A 17281-nucleotide genomic window follows, 5' to 3' on the forward strand; every position below is an offset into this window, starting at 1 on the left:
GGTTCCGGAGGCTTCCCTGGTGGCGCAGTGGTTGGGGGTCCGCCTGCCGATGCAGGGGACATGGGTTCGTGCCCCGGTCCGGGAAGATCCCACATGCCGTGGAGCAGCTGGGCCCGTGAGCCATGGCCGCTGAGCCTGCGTGTCTGGAGCCTGTGCTCCGCAACGGGAGAGGCCGCAACAGTGAGAGGCCCGCGTACCGCAAAAAAAAAAAAAAAAAAGTAAGGTTCCGGGATGAGCTGAACGAGCTCATGGATCGCGGCTCACGCCATCACGTGCAACCTCGGTTCAGACCTTGGCTTCTCTTCCGACGGCCGACCTGGGCCAGCTTTCCTGTGTGATTCTTGGAAGACGCCATAAGATTCTGCTTTCGGACCACAGCCTTTGGAGTCTGTTCACATCTTGTCTCGGCTCCAGGCCCCTGAGGCACTGCCCTGTTTTTGTCCAAGTAGGAAGTGAAGCCGAGGAGAGGCACATCTCCTGGAGCGGCCGGGAGGGCAGGCGTGTAGTCGGGCCGCTCGGAACGGCTGCTCTCTCACTCTCTGTACGTCCCCGCCTCACCGACGCCCCATTCGTGACCGTGCCTGGCCGGCCCCTGGCCCCTCGCCCAGCGACTGTTCTGATCCTCAGGCCAGAACAGCTCCACCTGCTAGTTTATTAAAGGGAAACATCTGCCCGCAGGTGATGGTTAACCTGAGGGTGGGGAGGGACCTACCCAGCTGCTGGTTTCCCTGGTAATGGACATCACCTCCCCTGTAAGCGGCCTCCTTCTCCCCTGAGTAGCTGAGACTGCTGCCCTGTCCCGCCTGCTGTCCACGGTGGCGGGGGGTGTTATTCCGGAACCCTTTGCCTCTAACGCGTAAGATCCCCCGTCCTACAAACCACTGTTTTCCCTGCCGCTGCCCCCGGGCTCTGTCTTGGGTCTCGAGGTGACGGCAGGGCCCGCAGGCCTGCGGGGTGCAGCCCGACGGGGCTTGAGCTGCAGGACTGTACCTCCCACCCCTGCCTGGGGCGCCTCCTCCGTCAGCGTGGGAGCCCTCTGGGGGAGAGGCTGAGTGTCAGCTCCTCCGTGGTGGTGAGGAGTCCAGCCTCTGAAGGTAAAGATAATCATATAAACGTTGCCGCCATGGTCCTGGTGTCCTGTTGCTGGCCGAGCGTGAGGTCGGCTTCCCCGGGGGCACGGACAGAGCGGCCTGAGCCCGAGAGCTGCATGGCTCGGGTGCCCACTGGGGTTTCTTTTTTAATAGGAAAATATAACTTTAATAAGGAAACTCAAGTAGGGTAGGAGTGATCTGGGGACAACGGCGATCCCCACGTGATGGTCTGCTTTTCCTGGAGCAAAACACTGCAACCAGGAGACGGAAAAAGGGTCCAAGAGCCTAGTAACCTTCACCTTCCAAGGAAGAGAAGGAGGGATTGGTGAGTCTCTCAGAGAAGAAATCAAGCGTCTTCCTTCCCCTGGAGCTTGCAGTGGGCGCAGGGCTTGTGGGGTTCTGGCATCGGGGGAGGGCTGCACCCCATTCCAGTGACCAGTGAGGGTGGGGCCCCTAGTGCCAACCCACCTCCCCCAGGCCTGGCTCGAGCCCGTGAGGCCACGACCGAGCCGCCAGGGCCTGACGGCCAAGACCAGGCGAGGCACTGGCGCGCACCTGCCCTTGGGGGCTGGTACGGGGGCCCCGGGGGCACAGCCCGGAGCGCGGGCGCACTTGGCCGCATTGCTGTTAAGGTGACTTGACGCACAGAGTCCAAGGTCGGAGAGGCTGTGACAGCAGCTGCCTCTGGCGCCCTGCCTGCCCCACGTCTCGACATTTTAGCCGCTTCCTCTGGACTCAGGTATCTGATCACTCAGAAATCTGACTGAATTGTCAAGGAGCTCTTTCCTAATCTATCCATGTTTAAATTATCTGCACCTGGAACCCTGGCCTGACTGGTTCCATCATGCTTGACCCACAGGAGGTGCTGGACACACAGCAGAGGGACAACACACCCCGTGGTGACCTTATTTCAACAGTGTCACATGGCCAGCAGTGGCCTGAGGGAGCTGTGCCGGGGTCCAGAGGTCCTGGGGGGGCAGCCCCCACCCCCGTCCTGGCACCGGCTCAGGAGGGCGCCCAGGTCCCTCTGGTGGTCCCGGCAACAGATCCCATCTTGTGTGCCCTGGACCCCCTTCCTCTCTGTCCCACCTCAGTCTCCAAACTCAAACCCAGTTCCGGCAGGAGGAGAAAGGCAGGAGCGGCAGGAGGAACAGCGCTAACCTCCCAGCAGCCGGGCTGGATGAAGGTACCATCCACTCTGCCCTCCAGAGCTGGCTCTGCTTCAGAAAGGAACCCAGCACGTGCCTGGCACTGCAGTTGCCAAAGCTCTGAAGGTCCCGCCTGCGGAACCCTAAGTAGCCACGTGCAGGAAGACGCCCTAGTGCAGTTTCAACCACGGGAAGCCCGGCCGCGCAGCCTCACTGGCCCTGTTACCTGTCAGCACACGGTCACACAGGGGCTGCTGTGGCACCTGCCCTCACTCAAGAGAGAAGCACCCTCTTCCTTCTTCCACAGACGCACAGACAACCTCATCCCGTCCCACACGAGGCCTGCTTTGTTCCTGCCTCTGTTTCCCCAGCTTTCTCACCCAAAGGAGTCGCGGCAGGAGCTAACACATGTGTGAAAATTGTGGGATTTAGGAAAATTGTTGAACCTGGAAAGTGTGACAGAAATTCTAGGGCAGCATCTTCTAAGTAACGCTTACATTTGGTGGGGGGAAAATCACCATTTTCTGGCTAACTGACCCTCTTTGGTGACATCACAAAGTCAGATGGTCCTGGGACTAATTTTATTACCTCTGAATGACCCCTTTACAGCAACAGAAACGACCGCCAGGCCTAGTTCTCCACAGCCTTCAGATGTGGCCCCTCTCCTGGCGGGGGGAGCCATGAAAGTTCTTCTGAGGAGCAAGTGCACGGCCACCAACGGGATGGAGGGGGGCTGACCGCTCCCCGGACGGCGCTGAGATGGAGGGTCTGTTTCCCAGGCCCTTCCTTGGCCCGAGGAGGCTGGACTAGGGGATTTTCGCATTTGGGTTGCCTTCTACCCTCAGGACAGCCGGCACGCTGGTGGCAGAATTCAGGACCCAAAGCTTCTGGGGTCAGACTGAAACCGAAGCCATGGTGACCAGAGGGTCGGGTCAGCGGGGACGAAGCTTCAGAGGAATCAATGGCCCGAGTGCCGTGGCCCATGTCCCCGTGTCCCTGGTCCCACGTCCCTGCATGTAGGCTGCGTGTCCGGGTCACCAGCCTGGGCTGCTCTGAGCAGAGCCTGACCTCGCCTCCTGCCACCTCCTGGAGGTCCTTCCCTACCTCCTTCCTTTCTGACGCTCCCAGGCCTGTCACCCACCTTCCACCAACCTCCCCTGGCTCTCCGGGCAGGTGACTGTGCCACCCCCCACGCTCAGACCCAGGTGCCCTGAGCCCCATGTGGACGACCAGCTGGACCTGGTCCCCAGCGGGCACATCAGCCCCCCGCCAGCCCCTCCCTCAGGGTCCCCTGTCCTCCCGTCCCGCCTTGACCTCACCCCACACTCTGACCCCCTTCTGAGTCCTACTGGGTCCCCTGAGGACCCTCAAGTCCGGCCCCTCCTCCTCTCCCGCCGCCTCACCCTCAGTCCACCCTGGACGTCTGCCACGCTGGCCCCACGGCCACCGGAACAGGCTGAGCTCACGACATGGGTGCCTACAGAGTCTGGGTTCAGCCAACACCACCACGCTCCACGGGCGGCCTCGAGGGTCCAGGGGTTCACGCACTTTCCAGGCTTTCCGGCAGCTGTAATCTTACCTGTGACGCTCAGAAATCACACGGCTATCACCGCTCTCAGGCGCTTAGAACCAGACGGCACCGCACAGAGTTGGGGTGGAGGCGCGGGGAAGCAGTTCCTTCCTCCCGTGACTTGGGGTGTAACCGGGAAGCTGGCGCGGGGCTGTGGGGCCTCGGGGGCCACGAGCGGGCGTCACAAGTGGGCACCGCACGTGCCACTCACAGGTTCAAGCCATTGCCGTATGATGACGCTCACATGAACGTTGAAAACTACGAAGTGACTATTTGGGGAGATACAACTGGGCACACGGAGAGCCCCAAAGGCCCCACCAGACATGCTGGTGCTGACGGGAATCAGCGTGACCAGTGCACGAGGTGACGTCCAGTCAAGGGCGTCCCTCTGCCACTCTGGTCAGGAAGAAACCGAACTGGGGAAAAATCCCACCCACAGCAACGGCAACCAGAGAAACCCAGGCAAGGTGGGTCGTCTATGAGGGAAACACAAAGCTTTGCTGAAACACTTGAAGCGAATCCTTCAAAAATGGAAAAATTAATTACACTGCTGGACTGGAAGACTCAGTGGTGAAAAGCCACTCATTACGGAGAACATATAATTTTAATACGCTCGTGATGAGAATCCGATCGGGTGAGTCTCGATAAGCTGGTTCTGAGAGATCCTTGGGGTTCAGGTCTTAGAAGAATAAATGTTTAGGAACGGCCAAGAAATTGAGGGGAAGAACGAACAACCTGCTCTGCAGATATTAAAGTACATAATCAAATACCGAGGTGGCATCACGCCGGCGTAAGAACCAGCACCTGGATCGGTGGAATAAAACAGATTGTCCAGAAACAGAGCGGATCACACCGGGGGATTTAGTGATAAAGGCGGCGTTTCACACCAGTGGGTAATGAAGGAACGATCCAATAAATACAATTGGGAAAATGAAGTATCCTTCCGTAAGAAAATAAAGTGAGATTCCTACCACATTCCACGTGAAAAATTAGATGGCTCAAAATCTAAATGTAAAAAACAACGAACTACAAAGCAATTAGCAAGAAGTGTAAAATACTTATCTTGGGGCTAGACTGTCACAAAACCTAAGCTATTCTTACGAATCTGTAAGTCTTAAAAGAGTACTATTTCCAACGTGCAAATGGCTTCTACAAATCAGCAAAGAAAACAATAAAAGAAAAGTGAGCATCGATTATGATCGAGTAAAGAGTAGAAGACACGAAGGGGAAATTAGTGCGTGAAAAGACGCTCAACTTTGTAATAATTACAAAATAAACACTAAACGATATTTTGCCCACCGCACTGGCAAAAGTTAAAAAGCTTGATAATATCTTTTTTTCCCGTATACTTCTATTATGTGTATAAATTGGTAAAGCCCTTTTGGAGGGTAATTTGGCAATAAAAATGCACATACTCTATGAGCAAAAAAATCCCATTTCTTGTAATCTAATTTACAAAACTTATAGCACAAATGCCTATATCTGTACAAGAATAGTAACTCCAGCATTGCCTGCAACGGCAAATAAACAAATAGGAAACAAGCCATCACGGAGGGTATTTCAACGTTTCGTTCTTAAAAAGGAGATGTGTCTCTAGGTCCTCACTGGGAAAGATCCATACGTGATTGCTTGTTGGTAAGTCTTTCAAGCGAATCGTGGAACAATAGCTAACGCCCAATCTCACTTTTGAAAACAAAACAACAAAATCTAACAAGAAACAATGACCCAAACCCATGTACCCGAGCACTGTGTGCATGGAGGGAACGCAGACACACATCCCAGTGTGTGCTTCTGGGGGCTGCAGTGCGCAGGGGTCACGGGGTGAGACCCTCAGAGCCTCACGCACTCCGTGGAGTCTGACCGTGAGGGAGGGTGAAAGGCTCGTTTTCTCCTTCTGTTTGTGTTTTTGATCGTTTTTGAGCCACAGAGAAGCCGAAAAGGCAAGTGCTCGGCTGCCTCAGGTAAACGAGTGGTGTGAGCGGTGTGGATGCAGGTCCCGCTCGGGGGAGGCGGCCGGTGTGCAGAGACACTGCCTGCCTTCGCGGAACAGCGGAGGTGGCACCGTGTGGCTTCAAGGCCAGGACGCACGTGGACGCCGTAGCCTGGGGGGCGCTGGCCCCAAGGGCGCGTCGGGTCTGGCGCGGGGCCCAGGCGTCTGCCTGCTGGGCTCAGGGGCCGAGATTCGGCGAACACTTTCTCCCGCTCCCTCGAAACCTGAGTCCCACACTGAGCCCAGCTCACGGGGACAAGAAGAGCTAGAGCCACCCCTCGGGCTTTCTTTATTTTCAGATAAACAGCCTTTCAGCCAAGACCTTCTTGGCTTTTAAGCTAATCTGGCAACAAAAAGAGTATTAGCTGTAAGCTTGCTCAGAACTTCAACAATTCTTGGTTTTGCTGGAAACACAGATTATTATTCTAGGAGCTTTCTGTTGCCAGATCACCTTTCTCGGAGACCTGACCTTTGAAACAGGCCTTACACCCAAGCGTGCCCTCACCTGCCGCCCGCCTGCCCACACTTCCCTTGTTCCACGTCCCACAGTCAAAGTGGGCAAGGGCACCCCCCCGGGCGCCCTCCCCGTCCGGGGCTCCTGCAGGCTACCTGCTCTGCACCGTGGCCTCACCTCCCACCCGCCCCCGGGCAGGCAGCCGAGCACGGCCCACATTCTCTGCTTTCCTAAGGCTCAGAGCGGAGCCCACGCACTGAGGGAGAGGCTCAGAGGTACCGCGGGGTAGGGGTGGACTGAGTTGCCATCCCAGGCCAGCCCCCGGCCAGGGCCTTAACCTCCCCCTACAGAGGCACTCCCTCTCCCGGGCTGTCTGTGGGGGGAGAGGAGAGGGGGCTGCGTGTGGACCAGGAACAGACCGCGGGCCCGTGCCAGGCCAGGTCTGAACTTCAGCACAGCGGGGGATCCTGGGGGCTGGAGAAGGCGTCCGGCCAGGGCACGGCTCCCCGAGCAGCCAGGGCGGCTGTGAGATCCCTGTGCTCCCCCAAGCCCACCAGGAGGACCTGGGGAATTCCAGGTGCTCACAGAGCAGCCCTGAAGTGATTGAATGAAGCTCGCCCCTCGGCCTGCCAAGCCCCCCGGAGCCCCCTCTGCTCCCGCATCCGGACGTGCAGCCTCAGGTGTGCGGGGCCCTGGGAGGTGTGACTTCCCACCGGGAGAGCAGCAGGGCAGGGAGCCCGTGCTTTTCAATGACCGCAGGGGCTTCGGCACTTCTTACCCGTGAGCTTTATGTCTTAAAGCATTGCTGGCGATTTAACGTAAGAAATCAATGAACACTCCGTTTTAACCGCAGAGGATCAATTTCTCTGTCATGCTCACACGGCCACTGATGCAGTTTTAAAACCCATCACTTCTTTCTAAAGCAGAGCCAGGGACTTCGGTTTGAGATTAATCAACAGTGATGAGCTTAAATAAATGAGATGAATTTTCTATATATCTTGTAGGGTGAGTTTTGGCTCAAATTAATGGAAGCCCTTTGTGCGGTGCTGGGTGGAGGTGGGGTGTGCCTGTGAGCTGCTCTCTGGGGCCCTGGGGACAGCGCCCAGCTGCATGTCTGCAGTTACATTTGCACAGCCAAGCACTGTGTTTACTGAAAGTGAATGTCACATATGAATAAAAACTGCAAGGTTTTCTGGAGAAGCTTAACTGGTACTTTATGTGAGACTGCAGACCTCGGTCTCCAGCTCAGCGATGGCGGTGGTGGTGTTTCCATTTGGGGGCTCCCCGGGCTCCCCTTTTGTGCTAGCGCTGCAGGTACTTGTGTTTCTGTGGGTAGAATTTTCACTCTTGAGTCGTTCACGCGTATGGAAATCACAGCATCAAATTCGGGGCAGGCGGGGCTCCGAGGGTCCTACATGTGACACCTCCGTTTCGGTTTCTCTTGGGGAGGTGATGGGAGGGGCACGTGTAGTTGGATCCGCGTGAGATTCCATCAAGCCCCCCTGAGCTAGGAGAAGCAAGAGACCACTGTCCTGCTCGGAGACCGAGCCGTGGCTTCCGTGGGGTCGCACGTGCTGTCAGCAGCCCCAGCCTCGAGGACACACCGTCACTGCAGGGTCGCTGGGCCCTGGCACCTGAGCCCAGCAGCACGTCCACAGCCCCGTCTTGGCCGGCAGGCCTCCCGCCGTCCCACGGAGGCCACGCACTCGCCTCTGCACGGATGCCCAGCCTGAACCCACCAGCGTGTCTGAGAACGCACGTGACCACAGACGCTGTCCTTATACCCCGCCCCGCGCCGGGCTGCTTGGCCTCTGTTGGCTTGTTTCTTTCTCTTTCTTGCTCTTTGTGAATTTGCTTGTCGTTTATTCTAGAGCCTTTAAGACCGCCCACCATGGGCCAGGAGCATCGCGGGGGGCGCAGAGAGATAAATGTGGCACCTTCCCGCATCCACCCGGGGCTGGCTGTGGAGGGCAGTGCTTGGGGAACGGCTTGGCCTCCGAAGTCCCCTTGGAGGCCGCGGGTCGACGTCAGAGGTGGACAGGCCTGGGCTCCAGCCCTGGTGTCGGTGCTTCCAGCCGCTTAATCCTCAGAAATGTACCCAGTCTCTCGGGGCCTCGGCGTCCTCACCTGTGCCTGGGGCTGACGGAACCTATCTGGCAGCACGGCTTGGAGGGCACCCCTGTGCAGCCTGGGCCACGGTGCGTGCGGGGGGTCCCCCTCCTTCCAGCCGGGGTGGAAGCGGGGCCCCTCCCACTGGAGATGGGGAAGCTCATCTGCCTCTCCTGGCTCCACGGCCACCGCCTTGCTGCCTGGCAACCAGGCCCAAGGTCAAGGCTCTGGGAGTTTCTGAGCCGCCCCGGCTGCCCCGACATCCTCCAGGCCTGTGGCGCCCACGACTAGCGGGACAGAGCCAGGCAGAGGAGGGGACCCCAGACGCAGCTCCCCCATCTTCGGGGCCGGCATGTGTCTGAGGCACAGTCCGTGCGGAGGGCGCTGTCGGGCGGCGTCTCGGGGCTATTCTGGGCTTCCTGGCCCCGGGTCTCACGGCCAAGGGAGCTCGCACCTCCCTGCTCTAGAGCCCCCTCCCCTCCCGCCCCAGCTCCACCGCGGGGTCCCTGCCACCCCACCCAGAGCCAGCTGCTCAAGCTGCCTGTGGGTGCTGGGGCACCAGGGGGACGGATTACACGCCTGCGGTGGCGGTGAGCTGTCTCCCCCGAGAAGCCGTTGTGTCGTCCTTTGAAGCCGCGCTGCTTTGGGGTGAGTATGATGGTAGCAACCCCTCCTGGCCCTGTGAGTGACAGGGGGCAGCTAACCTCAGGACTGTTCCTCAGCTCCGTGTCTGCTCCGTTCGTGTGTTGGGATTTCACTTCTTCATTGCTGATACGAACACACAGGAAAACCAGAAAAGGAATCAGCGCCTGATGCATTCTGTGTATGTTTTTATCATGTTATTTATTCCAAAGTAGCCCAAGGAGCATGAAAAACACCCAGCCCGAAAAAAAAGAAATCTGCTGTGGGCTGTGGGACCCCCTCACCAGCAGAGTGGTGTTACCTTTCTCCTCAGGCACCTTTCCCAGCTGAAGCCTCTTTGAAATAACACAAGCAGAATCACAAAGCACTTGACAACCCTGCCTGTCATCGTCCTGCCAAAGCTCAGCTCCACCGTCTCCCTAGAAAGGTTTCCAGGCCCGAGACACCAGTGTGTCCGTGACTGAGGTGGTGAGACACACCTGGCCACACCCGGCCACACCTGGCCGCACGGGCCCCAGAGCCAGGGAGGGGCTGGGCTCTGTCTAAACTTCCCAGGTAGCCGCACTGGAGCCGAGCTGGAAGCAGAGCTCCCCTCTCACTTCTTCCCCAGCTGCTCTCGGTGGACCACAGGCCACTCCTCCCGCATCCCCAGCACAGGGGCCCAGGTGGGAGGAGTTTCCAAAAGAAGTGTGGTGGCGTCCCTTGGGGGCGGGGTGTTCCCGCCGGTGCGGTGCGGGGGTCCCCTGGTTCACGTGATGACAGCTGCCTGGCTCCTCCGTGGAGGCGTGTCCCACCTGCTGCCCCAGCCCCTCGGCCTCGTGGGAGGGGCCGGCCCACGTGCAGACCCCCGCTGGGTGGTGCGAGGGGCCCACCGCCCGGCTCCCAACACGGAGCACAGGAAGCGGGGGCTGGGAGCACAGCTGCAGTGGGAAGCAGAGGCTCTGGAGGGCGTCCGCAGAGCCCTGGGAGAGCTCTTTCCAGGGGCACTGGGCGCCTCTTGGGTGCCACGGGTGACCAGACAGGAGGACGGGTTCCCGGGTCTGCGCTGATGGGTGTTTCTCCACCGCACAGCCGGCTTCCCTGGGTTCTCAGCAGGTGCTCAGCCACCCACCCGGGCGTCCCCCGCCCGCAGGTGTGCCCCCTCCCCCCAGCCCCTCCCTGAGGCGGCCGGTGCACAAGCGCCCGAGTGGCAGGCAGAGCCCGGTGGCCTCTCAGCCCCCGGGGAGCACCAGGCAGGCCTGTGATCCCTGCGCTGCGTTCTGAGTCCCCACCACTGGGAGCCGGGGGGCCGGGGGCAGTGCGGCCCTCTCACTCTGTGCGGTGAGCTCAGAACCGCGAGAAACTAAACCCCCATCCCACTCTGGGCCCGAGGGGCTTCATCTGGGGGACAGGAGGGTGTCACGACTCCCCAGGAGACTCACGGGTGAACTTCAGGGATTCCTGTAACTCCTAAGACTGTATGCAGAGTTTTGTTTGTGCATTTTCCTACGAGAGACCATAGCTTTCATCAAAGGGACCTACGGCTCTCCTTCCCCCCAGATTAAGACTCAGAGCCACTCCCTACAACGAACAATACTCTATCCAGCTCTCATTCAGATCTGACGAAATCAAAAGCTTTACAGACAAGCGAAAGCCAAGAGAATTCAGCACCAGCAAACCAGCTCTGCGACAAACGCTAAAGTAACTTCTCTAGGCAAGAAACACAAGAGAAGCAAACAAAAGAGGAAGGGAAGAAAAAAGACCTACAAAAACAAGCCCAAAACGATTAAGAAAATGGCAATAGGAACATACATACGTATCGATGATTACCTTAAATGTAAATGGATTAAATGCTCCAGCCAAAAGACACAGACTGGCTGAATGGACGTGAGAACAAGACCCGTACGTATGCTGTGTCTACAAGAGGCCCGCTGCAGACCTAGGGACACGTCCAGACTCACAGCCACTCAATCAACCAGTAAGTCAGCACTCACTCTGCACAGCCCAGGCTTTGCCGCTGGAAGTGACGCTGGTCTTCCTCAGAACAAGTCATGTGAGACCGATCGACGTCCTTCCTTAGGACGAGAAGGAGCTGCCCTGTCCTGCTGGTGCCACGCTCTCCTCCAGGACCTCCTGCCAAGGCTGGCCAGCACACACGCCGCCTGGCGGCCCGGGTGCCAAGCTCCCTGCTGGCCTCGCTGACACTGCCCAGCTCCGCCGGCCCCCGAGCCTTAAGAGTTGGGGCTGAGTCCCAGAAGGTGAGCATCTGGGGACCCCTCGGGGGATGCTCAGTCCCGCACAGGCCACACCTTCCTGGTGGTGACCAGTCCAGGGCTAGGACTGCCAGCCGTCGCCCACTCACCAGGGTGAGCCCCCAGAGGCCTTGGGAAGCCCACTGGTGTAAGTGAGACCTGCTGGGTGAGGCTTCCGGGCCGAGGCACCACCCAGGGCAAAGGACAAAGGGCAAGAGGCTCCCAGCAGGGTCGTGGCTGCTGCCCTCACACCCCTGACACAGGGAGACGGGAACACAGCACTCGGGGAACCAAGCGGACAGCCTCTCTGACCTCCTGAGAAATCCTGATTCGTCTAAGGAAGCATAGTGACGGCGGGTGACACAGCACGGGCACCGGAAGGGCTGGTGCCACCTGCAGTCCGCAGGGTGACCGAGGGCGGGTCATCTGGGGGCCGAAGTGCATGCAGCCCCCAGTCCCCCCGCCCCCGTCCCTGCTGCAGACAAGTGGCCAGCACAGTGTGGGAACCAGTGAGCACACGTTCCAGCTGGGAAAGAAGGTCTCACCCAAGTTACAGGGAACGCCAAGTCCCATGGGTTCTCCATCTGAATTACGTAAATCTACTCCTCAGACCCGGGACCGAACATCAGTCTCTAGGTTATCTTCTCTCCACAAGTACTGGTGAGGCATTCATGGCTTCTTTCTTTCCCACCGAACCTTCCTGACGGCGACAGACACGCCAAGCACGTCATTTTCCGGTCTGCTGATGGCTCACCCGATCTACGAGGATGACAGCCTTGCTTTGGGGCGTTTGGACCCCCAGTAGAACATCAACTAAGGCTTTTTTTGTTTTTTAATATCTTTATTGGAGTATAATTGCTTTACAACGGTGTGTTAGTTTCTGCTTTATAACAAAGTGAATCAGTTATACATATACGTATGTTCCCATATCTCCTCCCTCTTGCGTCTCCCTCCCTCCCACCCTCCCTATCCCACCCCTCCAGGCGGTCACAAAGCACCGAGCTGACCTCCCCGTGCTATGCGGCTGCTTCCCACTAGCTATCTATTTTACGTGTGGTCGTGTATATACCCACTACCACACGTAAAACAGATAACTAAGGCATTTTAACCCTCAGCCGCAGACGAGGCAGCTGCTTCTACAAGGGAAACCCAAAGGTTCCTGAACCGGCAGCTCCGGGCCTGTTGATGTGAAAAACCCTGAGGCTGTAAAGTACGACAGACTCTTCTCTACTTGGTGTTCTCACAGGTGACCGGCCCAATCAGGGGGCTGCAGGGGCTGCCAGAGCTTGGGCTCCACACGGCGACGTGTGAACGCCTGTAAATTTCACCGCCAGCCTCTGAGATGGTCACTACTATCGTTCCTGTTTATTGCAGAGGAGACCGAGGTCGGAGGATGAACAGGTGAAGATGTGACGGCTGCTCCAGGGAGCGGCTGGACGGGCTCCGGGAGAAGCTCTCCCGCCTGTGCTGTGTCACCACGCAAGGACGCCCTCCCTTCACTGGCCGAGAGGCTGGCGGTGGCCGCAGCCCCGCCTGCTGGCCCCCGCTGAGGACGAGACCCACCTGTCCACCTGGGGGCTGGGACCCAGCCCTTGACCGAGCTTCTGAACCCCAGGCCGCCTGGCACGGCTGCACTTGGGCTGACACACGCGTGTGAGACTCTCAGGAGGCCCACGGGGTTGGATGTGCGAGGAGGACGGGAAAGGCCTGGGGTCCCGCTCTGAGGCCTGACTCAGAGTCGCGAGGGCTCCCGGCTGCCCGACGGGGCGTGCTCGGGGGGCACTTGGGTCTGCCCCTCCCGGGTCAGGAGCGTGGAGCCCGCGGCGGGAGGGGGACGACTGGCTGCAGCCTCGTCAGAGCCGAGGCGGGGGGCAGCCCGGCCTCGGGGTCCTCCGTTCTCTGCTGGGCAGTCGCTCGGCCCCGTCCAACGTGCACCTGCCGTGTCCTCCCTGCACTCCGTCCCTGTGGTGGGAGCCCACTGATCTTTCGAAGTCATCATTTAAACACGTCCCTCTGCTAACTGACCACCTCCTGGCTCTCAGCCTGTTGGGACAGAACCCGAAGCCCCTCGGTGCTGGGCAAGCCTGGTGACCTGCAGCTGCCTCCCTCGGGCCGCCTGCCTTCCGGTCCCAGCTGTGCCCGGTCAGACCCGACGTGGTTTCGGTGCTGCCCATCCTTGCTCTTCTCTGGGGGCAGGGGCTGCTTCTTCTCTTCACCCTGGTCAGGGGGCTCCCGCTGCAGGCAGCCTGTCTCATCACTGTTCTGTTTTCTTTGAATCGCTCATTATCTGAAATAACCTCACCCGTCTGCTCGTTTAGAACGTGAGTTACATGGCCAGGTAGGCTCACCCGATGTGTCGCCACCTGCCCGCCTCCCCGCTTGACGGCATCTGGCATCCGGCAGCACTGTCCCTGTGGGGTTGCCCGGTGTAGACGTCTGTGAAACAGACGGCTTTCCCTGCTCTCCCTGGTTCATTTTAAATTGAATCAATACTTTGTTAAAGAGAGGACTTAAAAATAACCTTTAGAATATGAACATCCAATTCACATTTTACCCTCACGGTGGTGTTACAGTGTGATCTGTGCGTCTCATGTGATTATGCGGTGCAGGTAGACGTGACTCCAAACCGAAACCGAACAAAGTTCAGTTGTTTTGTTTTTTTTTTCAAAGCACTTTGCTTTTTTTTTTTTTTAATCCTTGTGAGAGAGAACATTCTAACATCAAGTGGGTATGTGACTTGTGCGGAATTTCCCAGAAACCAGAGAGTGAAAAACCAGTGCTCAATTCTACATTTTGAACCAGTAATTAACATTTGACGTTCCGGTCTTCATTCATGAGATGTCTTAGAGACATCAGATGGCCCCCTCTGGGGACATGCGAGAGAGTTATCTCGGGGTGTTCAGGAAAGGGAGTCACAACCTGAGGACCTGGCTGTTCTGGCTTTATTGCATTCAGCCGTCACCTGTGGATTGCTTTCTTTCACATCCTTCAACAGCTTCCAGATTTCCATGGTAGACGTGTCTATCTTCAACCCGAGTGTCCTTAGGGGGCCATTCTTCTGTGTTAAAGCCTCCAGGAGCACCACTACTCCACTCGGCCCCAAGATGTCCTGGCCCAGGTCCAGAGCTTCCGGGCTCTGCTTGCTAATAAGAGCAGAGGCGAGATCCTGGCAACTGAAAGGGGTGATGGAGCAGCCCCAGAGCCCTACAAACTTCAGGCTTCAATCTGGTTTCTTCAAAGCTTCAGAGAGAAAACACAATCCAGTGGCTGTGGGGTTGAAACCCAGGTCCAAGTTTGTTAGGCTGGAGTCTCCCTGGAGAAGATTTGAGATGTATTTGCAGCCATGTCTGTTTATGTTGCAGTGACACAACACCAAGGTCTGTAGTTGACATTCGGGGTGCAGAACGTCCCCTCACACAGAAGTTTCACCCCGCCGACGCCAAGGTTGTTTTTGGCCAAGCACAGGTGGGTCAGCCTCTGGTTGACAATCAAAGCAGGAGACAGCTCCTCACAACAGGCTTCTGTAAGGTGACAGTTTTCCAATGACAATTTCTGCAGGAAACACACTGGGTGTCTCAGAGTCGAACACAGCAACTTGACACCCTCATCCGGAAACTCACTGGCTGTGAGATCCAGGCATTTCAGGGACTGGTTGATTTCCAGGGCCGAGGAGAAATCAGCCCACTGCTGAGTGGCGTCAGAACAAGATCCCAACCTCAGATACTGAAGTGTCACTGATTCCGCCGGGTGCCCCTCCCACATCAGTCTCCCAGCTTCTCCATCGTCCGGAGCAACGACAGTGAATCAGAATAAACACCACCACTTAGTGAGCACTGTTTTCTCCTTTCCAGAGAGGACCGTGGTGATTCATTCACTGGGCTCTTTCTGTCGTGAACGTGTCGTGAGAGTGACTCATTAATCCACTGGAGAGAGATGCCAGGCTGCCCTGGGGGAGGAGCCGCATAGATTTTTTTAAATGTCAAACTCCACATGCAAACAGCACAAATCCCCATTTCTGCCCCACTGGGCTGAGAAGTCTGTGGGTGACAGGGTGTAGTAAGAAACACAGATTTTCAGCCTGCTCGAAAGCCAACACTCTCTTGGAAGAAGGAAGGAGTGCGTGTTTTAAAGGCGCACAAACGGTTACTGACTCTGGGGACACTTGAGGCACATGTATTATCATCGCCAAATGCTATTTGAGAAGGGTTCACTGGAGGAGCAGTGGCGGTTGACGCCGCCACACAAGGCGGGTGTCACCGTGTTGCCTGGGACAGAAAGGGCCCCAGCGGCTCAGGTAAAGGGCACGGATTCCCTCCAAAGCAAACCGGCCTTATTGGAGACGTGCACGCTTTTATCGCTGTTGTGTAGTTATTCTCACCTAGTTTTGGAGACCAGACGTCTCAGACGGCTTTGCTGCAGAAACTGCGGGGCTGGTTTCCCTCTCCCAGCTTCCGGGACTGCCTTCAGGGTTCCCTCGCCCCCCCTCAAAGCCAGCGCCTGGCTCCCCTCCGACTCTGCCCCCTCCCGGCGGCCTCTCCCGTGTGCCCTGAGGACAGGTAACCCGGGATCTATCTGCTTAGCACATGTAAAGAGCCATTAACCACAGGTTCAGGGTCGCACAGCAGGTCTCTGGAACTCTTCCGTCTTCACAATTGAGACTTTATGCCGCTGACGACTAACTCCCGTGTCCTCCCCTCGCCCCCGGCCACCACCGTTCCACCCTCTGCTTCTGTGAGTTTGACTGTTCCGGATACTTCACAGAAATGCAGTCAGGCGTATCTGTCCTGTGGCTGGCTTATTTCACTCAGCATCACACCCTCCAGGTCCAGCCGTGTTGGCACCTGTTGCAGGGCTGCCTTCTTTGGGGGCTGAGCCACAGTCCGCTCCATGGGAACACCACGTTCTCTTTATTTGCTCACCTGTTGATGTCTCCATATTTTGGCTTTTGAGAATAATGCTGCAGTGGGCACGGGGGTGCAGATATCTCTTCAAGATCCCGATTCCAATTCCAAGCCTAAGTGGAACTGCTGGATCTTACGGCAGTACTATTTTTCGTTTTTTTAGGAACATACACGTTTTGCTGCAATATTTTGTACCATTCTGCATTCCCACCGAGAGTGCACAGGAGTTCCAATTTCTCCATATTCTCGCCAACACTTGTTATCTCTTTTCATTTTGATAACAGCCATCCTAACAGGTATGAGGTGGTGTCTCGTTGTGGTTTTAATTTGCATTCCCCTGATAATTAGGCATATTTTCACATACCTGTTGGCCATTTCTACGTTTTCTTCGGAGCAGTATCTATTCGAGTGCTTTGCTCATTTAAAAATCAGATTATTATGATTATTATTTTGCTATTGAGTTGTAGGAGTTCCTTATGTATTTTGGATACTAACCCCTTATCAGATGTATGATAACATTTTCTCCCATTCAGCAGGCTGCCTTTTCACTCTGTTGATTGCTTGCTGTGCAGAAGCGTCTTAGTTTGATGTAATCCCACTTGTCTATTTTTGCTCTTGTTAGTTGAGCTTTTGGTGTCATATCCAGGACATCATTGTCAAGCCAAATGTCATGAAGCTCTCCTCTGTTTTATTCTAGGAGTTGTACAGTTTTATGTCTTACGTTTAAACCTTCAACCCATTCTGAGTTGATTTTTACGTATGGTAAAAGATAGGGGTCCAGTTTCATTCTTTTCCACGTGGATATCCAGTTTACCTAACAACATTTATCGAAGAGACTGTCTTTTCCCCACTGGCGCCCTTGTAGAATGTGAGTCAACCATATACATGTGGGTTTATTTCCAGGCTCTCTATTCTGTTCCATTGACCTGTGGGTCTGTTCTTATGCCAGTGTCACACTGTTTAAATTACCAGAGCTTTGTAATGTATTCTGAGATCAGAAGCTGTTGCAGGATCTTTAATTGCATTCTGGGCAGGTTTTTCATGAGAGCAAAACATGCCAACTGTTTCTTTTGGTGTAATTTCTTCATTGCCAACTCACATTTTCCTTTGACGGTGAAATAAACATCTTCTAAAAGCCCCTCGAG

General features: G+C 56.5%; 1 protein-coding gene and 1 pseudogene across 1 annotated transcript in view; both read right to left on the reverse strand.

The window, feature by feature from the left end:
* Positions 1-17281, reverse strand: part of PTPRN2 (protein tyrosine phosphatase receptor type N2) — a 523279-nt gene that overhangs the window by 184871 nt on the left and 321127 nt on the right. The gene's annotated exons all lie outside the window — the stretch shown is intronic.
* Positions 13252-14997, reverse strand: LOC136128508 (NACHT, LRR and PYD domains-containing protein 2 pseudogene; annotated as a pseudogene).

The sequence above is a fragment of the Phocoena phocoena genome, chromosome 9 (assembly GCF_963924675.1).
Source record: "Phocoena phocoena chromosome 9, mPhoPho1.1, whole genome shotgun sequence".
Lineage (NCBI taxonomy): Eukaryota > Metazoa > Chordata > Mammalia > Artiodactyla > Phocoenidae > Phocoena > Phocoena phocoena.